The sequence below is a fragment of the Malaclemys terrapin genome, chromosome 17, assembly GCF_027887155.1.
Source record: "Malaclemys terrapin pileata isolate rMalTer1 chromosome 17, rMalTer1.hap1, whole genome shotgun sequence".
Lineage (NCBI taxonomy): Eukaryota > Metazoa > Chordata > Testudines > Emydidae > Malaclemys > Malaclemys terrapin.
In genome coordinates this window covers 17,935,063-17,941,942 of record NC_071521.1, presented here as the reverse complement: position 1 = coordinate 17,941,942, position 6,880 = coordinate 17,935,063, and the positions used below count along the sequence as shown (strand labels likewise).

At 49.8% G+C, this 6,880-nt stretch overlaps 1 long non-coding RNA gene across 1 annotated transcript; it reads right to left on the bottom strand.

The window, feature by feature from the left end:
• Positions 1 to 578: 578 nt before the first annotated feature.
• LOC128825223 (uncharacterized) lies at positions 579 to 5,081 on the bottom strand. Its single transcript, XR_008442637.1, has 3 exons — positions 4,832 to 5,081; positions 3,620 to 3,721; positions 579 to 1,560 (listed from the first exon to the last, which is right to left on the bottom strand). It is a non-coding gene; the product is annotated as an uncharacterized LOC128825223 (long non-coding RNA).
• Positions 5,082 to 6,880: the final 1,799 nt, after the last annotated feature.

Here is a 6,880-nt window from a genome sequence, read left to right as displayed (position 1 = left end):
AGGCCGTCCTAGCAGAAGGACAGGAGAGGACAGGTGAAGAGCCCAGGTGTGGTGGATGATGCCGGAATGTGGCACGTGCTATGCTGGTGAGCTAGATGTGATGGGATTTTAAAGACTATTTTCCTGGGATGGGGCATGAGGGAGTGATAAGTGGACTATGTTCTGGGACGTTTGTTAGGGATTATTTGCACTATGTTTTTGTAATAAAGTCCCCCTCCTCCCCCGGAGGGGGATTATTGAGGCAAGAGAGCCTGTCGTGGAGCCTTTTTGAGAGGGGAGTTGGGATGTAGCCCTGGTGCTGGAGCTCCCAGGTCCCAGGGGGCACCCAAGGATGAGGGGGAATCATTCACAGTACTGCTGAATCCCTCCCCTCCCAACCCCCCCATCTGTCTTCTCTGTGTAGGCTGTAAGCAACTCAGGAGCACAGGCTATCTCTTACTATGTGTGCAAACACATGGTAAGACACCATGGGGCAAAATCTGGGCTGGGACCTCCACCGCAACCGTAATACAACTAATAAATAATTCACTGTGTACTCCAAAGGAATAAATGCTCGCCAGTGGAACAACACCCAAAGGCCATAAATGTACAGCACGCCTGCTTTCATTCTGATTTTAGTCTTTATTGCTGGTTGAATTGTGGGTTTGTAGCACAGGAAGGATTCGGACTTGTTCATCTCCACACAAAGGAGTTTGTGAATCTGTCGTCATTGCTCACTGTGACAATACAGGGAGAACTTCCCAGAGGAAAGGAAATCGGATCACCAAGGGTCAGATCCATCCACGCATGCAAGGGGGGTATCTTCCCTCCATGGGCCAAATTCTGCTCTCTCTTACTTCAGTGTAGATCCAGAGTAACTTCATTGAAATCAATGGAGTTTCTCTGCTTTATGACCGTTTTAGAGACAATTTTTAGCCCTGAAGGCCAGATTCTGTTCTCTGTTACACCAGTGTAAATTCAGGGCTACTCTGGTCCAGATCCTCAGTTGGTGCAAATCAGCATAGCTCCAATCAGTGGAGCAATACTAATTTATACCAGATGAGGATCAGACTCTATTAACTTCAGTGAAGTTACTCTGAAGTTACACCAGTATACATGAGACCAGTATTTGGCCCTATATACGTATTGAATACGACTTTGGTTTGTTATTAGCTTGAGAAGGATAACATATTCTCCCTGGCCCTAGTACAGAGCATGGAGTGAGTTTTGCAGGCAGCAGTTCTAGCAGATGCTGAATGTCAGACTTAATTTGTCTTTCATGCTGGGAAACCCTTGTGGCAAGGGGTTAATAAGGACAATTCATACTGTTATACAAATGTATAGAGAGTAAATGCAAGATGGATTGACTGGTGAACACACATTTCCGAGCCCTGGGGAACAGGAGCACCAGCAGACCAAGACCCTCGCGGAGTCAGTGAGAAAGAAGGCCAAGGGCTTCCAAGGAGGGCCCTGAGGCCATCTACCCTCAGGATCCGCAGGGCTGTTCAGGGCCAAGCATCTTGTTCCTAGTGACTGCGTCCGTCACTCGGGGAGGGGCTTCTGATACCACCGTGTTTACATCTGAAAACACAAGCGCAACGGAGGAAAGAGGAGGAATCAACAATGGGGGAGTTAAAAGGCTTATCATCGTCTGGACAAAGCTTCAACATCAGCTTGCCAGGAGGCTACGTTCCAACCCTTACAGCAGGAGATTGTAACACAGAACAGGGTAAAGCTGAGGCTATGTCTACACTTAAAACACTACAGCTGCATACCGGCAGCGCTGCACCTGTGCTGCTGTAGCACTTCAGTGTAGACACAACAGTGCCAGGAAGGGTTCTCTCGTTGCTGTAGTTAATCTGCCTCCCCAAGAGGTAGTAGCTAGGTCCTCGGAAGAATTCTTCTATCGAACTAGTGCTGTCTACACAGGGACTTAGGTTGGCTGAACTCTGAGGGGCGTGGATCTTTCACACTCCTGAGTGACGTAGCGGTGTGGCTCTAAATTTCTAGTGAAGACCAGCCCTGAGAAAATTAGGCCAGATTTACATTAGAAAATGTTTTCAGTCTTAAATAGCTCTGCCAGCGAAGCTTCCTAGCGTCAGCAAAACGGGCTCTTGTTGGTATCATTTAGAATGGTTCAGTGAGTGAAATAAGCAGCTCCATTGATTCCAACAGAACGAGGCTGATTCACACCAGCTGAAGATGAGTCGATTATCTTAAAGGGGAAGTTTAAATCCCACTGCCAAGGCCACTGATCTGACACCTGTTAAACTGCGATTTCAATGCTGGGCCTCTCTGCAGCCCCACCCCACCTGGCTTTTAATAAGTCTGTTTAAAACTGGTTGTTTTTTAGTCACAAACAGCGATGTCAACGGAGCTCGGCTGGCATAGGCTTCATGGCCACGCCTCCTGCTGCTGCATAGGGCAATACAGGTTGATACTGACAAGATCTGAGCTCACTTTCACTTAGGGTGACCAGATGTCCCGATTTTATAGGGACAGTCCTGATTTTAGGATCTTTTTCTTATATAGGCTCCTATTCCCTCCCACCCCCGTCCCGATTTTTCACATTTGCTGTCTAGTCACCCTACTTACCCGAGAGCAAATCAGGACAAACTCCACTGAGTTACACTGGTGTAAAACTGGTGTAAGTGAGAGGAGAATCAGGCTCATTACCTTGACCATGTAAACCCATCACTCACTGCTTCTCTTAGAGCTTGAGCAAATGATTTGGAGCCCGTCTATGGAACTCACTTCTTGTGCCTCAGTCTCATCAATCTACTATCCAACTGTTGCCACATTTTAAAATTTAATCTAAGACCTCTGAGTAGGGGTTAGGACAGCAATTCACTTAGCCTTATCTTATCGGAAAGTGGTGCACGCTGGGTATATTCTGCAGCAATTTAACAGGAATAAAAGTGCAAGTCTGTCAAGCGACAGCCATATTTTGCGTCTCCAAGAGCTTATCAGAAAGGAGGGGGGGTCCCAGCTGATTCAGTGGTTAGTAGCAAGGTATTGAATTTCAGGCAGCTGGGAGAGCCGCAGGCCTCCTGGGTCTTGCATGAGCCATCTGCAAAGTCATGCTGACTTCTGTGTTTTCAATAACTTCCTCTGACTGATGCAGGCAGCGGGTGGGGGTGGGGCTGAATTTGGTAATGAAAATCAGAGCTCTGTTTGCCACTGACCCTGGTGTGTGATAAGACATTTTGGTGTCGAACAGGAAGCCCCCTAGATCTGGGAACTTGAGGGCGCTAAGTGCTTACACAGCATATACCCAGCCATCCCTATGACTGTAGGTGGGTCAGCTCAAGTAAATTTATACCGGGATTTTTTTTTTAACGGTGCCTCCTACTGGGCAAAATGACAAGTTTTGAAAAGACTTTAGCTACCCAAAACCAAAGCCGTGTCTGTAAGGAAATGTGGGGGTGGGATATTGCCCGTCCATAATAATTTGCAGCCCACCCAACCTTTCATTCCTAGCTACGGCACTGCCATGCAGCAGGTTAGTAGCAAAGCAAAGAATAGAACCTAATTCGCCCGAGTCGCAGCCTGCTGCATCACACCACCTTTCTAATCTAGCATGCTTGTTCTCCCCCACCACAGCAATCTTCATGACAGCTCCAGCAAGTCCTTTACTTACTTTGGTTCTGGCTGTGGTCAGCTGGGTGGGCCGTGGTGGTAAGGGGCTCCTCACCTCTGTGGCCACACAGGCTCCCAATTTTTGATGCCACATACCTGCAGGCTGCAGAGAGAAAGGAGATCATTTGTTTTTATCCCTCAAGCTAAGGGCAAATATTTGTTGGCCCCTGTGGGGCACTGGGGAAAAGAAGCTGCACAAGGCACCAGGGTGGTAGGGGTGTTCACAGGAGCAAATCACCCCCTCTCTGATCCTACCTGAGCTAGGGGCCCAATGAGTCACCTTTGCAGGCATAGTGGGAGTCAGGGGGGATGTAACAAATGGTCAGCAAGAGGTCCAGATTGCAATAGAATCAAGTTACACCATTCAGGGTAAAAGCTTGGGGCAAAGACTTTCCTTCTGTTCTGTGCTTGTACAGCACCTAGCACCATGGAGTCCTGTTCCAGGACTAGGGCACCTAGGTGCTATACTAATATAAGTCCATTTCCTGTCAGGGCTGGAGAAAAAGCCCGGAGAGAGCGAGATTCGCACTGATACCACAAGAGATCTTGGCCAAAAAGCACAGAAGTGAAGATAGTTGTATCGACTGGACAAAATGTGCCCAGTTGCACACTTAACTAACTCCAGTTTTCTCCTGTGTAATTCCATTCACTTCAGCAAAATTATTCCAGATTCCCACTGGTGCAAGTCCACAATCAGACCCACAGACACGCCGTGGAATTACGCCGGTTTTCCACCCGTGTAAATGAGATCAGAATCAGGCCTAATGATTGTTTTTAAATTAATGAGCAAAGTTTTGCTTTATTCATTAGATAGTAACCTCCCCCTCCCTCCCCCACACACTCTCTCCCCTCCCCCTCCAGACCCAGCTAGACAAAGCATGTGATGTTATTGTGGGAAGGGAAAGATGTGGAGAGCACCAGCTGATAGGACTTTACCTCCCCTTGCAGGGTGACACAGCAGATATCACAGATATCCTTTTGTCCCCGGCTGGGATACCCCACTGTGGAACAGTCCCTCCCCCCCAACAGTGAAGACAACACCCATGTAAGGAAAGACGCTGAGCAAAGGCCTGGCAGCTCAGACTGCATTTCAAAGAATTCCCTCATCATCCTTCTCCCTGCGACTGGGGGACCAGTGATAGTCGGGGATACACGTGGATTTATAAACCAAACATCCCCCTCTGCTCTGCTTTGTCTGAAGAGGTTTCCTTACCATTGATAATTACTCAGACCATCTCTGCAACGCTCCAGCCAGGCTGTGCTTTCCTGCTGCTCGGGCTCTGGCTCTGCGCGTCTCTCCCACTCAGCTGGGCTGTGGTTTTATTTTTTACCACGCTATTTCCTCCCTCCCCGGACGTTGCCCCAGTAACATGAGTCATGTGGCTCGAAGGCCAGAGGGTGTTGTGTAGATCTTTGCCGTCGCGCCCTCCAGGTAGGGTTGTGAAGAGTGGAGTTCAGATCCTTCCCTGGCCTGGATTTTGATCTATCCTACGTCGGTATATTGCCCAGGTTATACAGCGATTGGTTAGGCACGCAGAACCGTTGTATCTAAATGGAAGCAGCGGTCCCTGCTGTAGCTCCATTGACTTACATGAAGTTACACCATTGATGCATTTGGCTCAAGCTGTGGGACTTGCTCCAGATGCCTCAGAGGGATCCAGGAATCAGCCGTTGTTCAAGCATGGTTCTGCCTCCTTCAAAACACTGGTGTGTGTGTGTGTGTGTTGAATCCCAGTCTCTGAGCTAAACCAGAGGCTGTGGCCGTGGTGCAGTGTTTATCTGTATAGTTTAGGGGTGGAGGTAAGCTGGATTCTCCTCCTATGTTGTCCAGCCAATGTCCACCTGCCCCTATGTCTTCCTTCCAGAGCAAAGATCTCTGTGGTCCACATGGACCACGTGTATTTCCCCCCCCTAGCACGAGGCTCAGATTTCTCTAATGTAGCCTCCCAGAGTTCTGCCTCCACTAGAACTCTGCCTGTGGGCTGAGACAGCAGCCATTTTTCCTCATGAGGTTTTTTGTTTTTTTTTAATACCCTCACACCACCTTTATTAAACAAGTTTGTGTACAACACGCTTCAGGCAGTGACTACAGGCATGGCAAGGCACCGAGCTGGCTGAGGTTTCCTTCCAGCTCCATCAGACACTGCACAGGGTGTGTGTCATCTCTCCATTCCCATTGTCCAGCCACAGGGACTGCCGAGCGGCATCAGCAGGATTGCTGCATTTCAGAGACAGTTTTTCCTCCCGAGAGATCTACCATCGCGGTCAGGCTGCTGCATCCCCAGCCCATCTCTCTGCAGCGCTAGGGCTCGCCCCCAGGCCAGGCCCATCACAGTTTTAATGGGGCTCAGAGTCCCGCTGCTTGGCAACCCTACTGCAGTTCTGTTGCTCGGAGAGGAGCAGCCATTCCCTCAGCGTCTCTTAGCTGCAGGGCAGACGTCTCTGCCGAGGGCCCTCAGGAGTGGCTGCAGACTGTTGCTAAGGAGATGCACATGCTGTGGCCTCTCAGGGTAACTTTTCTTTTGTGCTTTTTTGTCGTTGTTTTCCGTAGGGTAGTCTGAAAGCCTGTGCTTTGCTCTTTGAGTGTGGAAAAGCAACTATTCTGCTAACACACACACACGCTGCACCAGGTGTGAGGTTGCAGCCACACTGGATCAGACCCAAGGTCCATCTACTCCAGTATCCTGTTTCCAAGAGTGGACATCACCAAATGCTTCACCGGGAGGTGTAAGATCCCTTCAGAAGGCCGTTATGGCATACCTGCCTCCCTCTGCCCCACACAGGTCTCTAATATTGAAAGATGGGCTTAAACCCTAAAGCACTGGGTTGGAGGATTAAAACAAAAAACAACAACCCAGCCATAACACAGCACACAGCCAGGGCCGACGAGAGGCGGGGGGAAGCCAGTACAAATTACCGGGGCCCGGCGGTCTGGAAGGGGGCCCGGGGCCTGGCTTCCCCCCTCCTCGTCAGCCGTGTTTACCCAGTCCGCCCTTGCTGGGGGGCCTGAAAAAATTCCGGGCACGGCTTCCCCGGCTTCCCCACCCTCTCATCGACCCTGTTTAGCCAGTCCGCCCTTGCTGGGGGGCCCCAAATTTTTTTTCACCAGGGCCTGAACCCGCTTTCGGCGGCCCTGCACACAGCTAACCATGTCTGGTACCTTCATGAGCAGCCTGAGCCAAAGACCGAGAATTAGATGGACACGAAAAACCATCTTCCCCCTCCACTCAGCCCAGTCACCGCTGGGACACACTCACCTGTT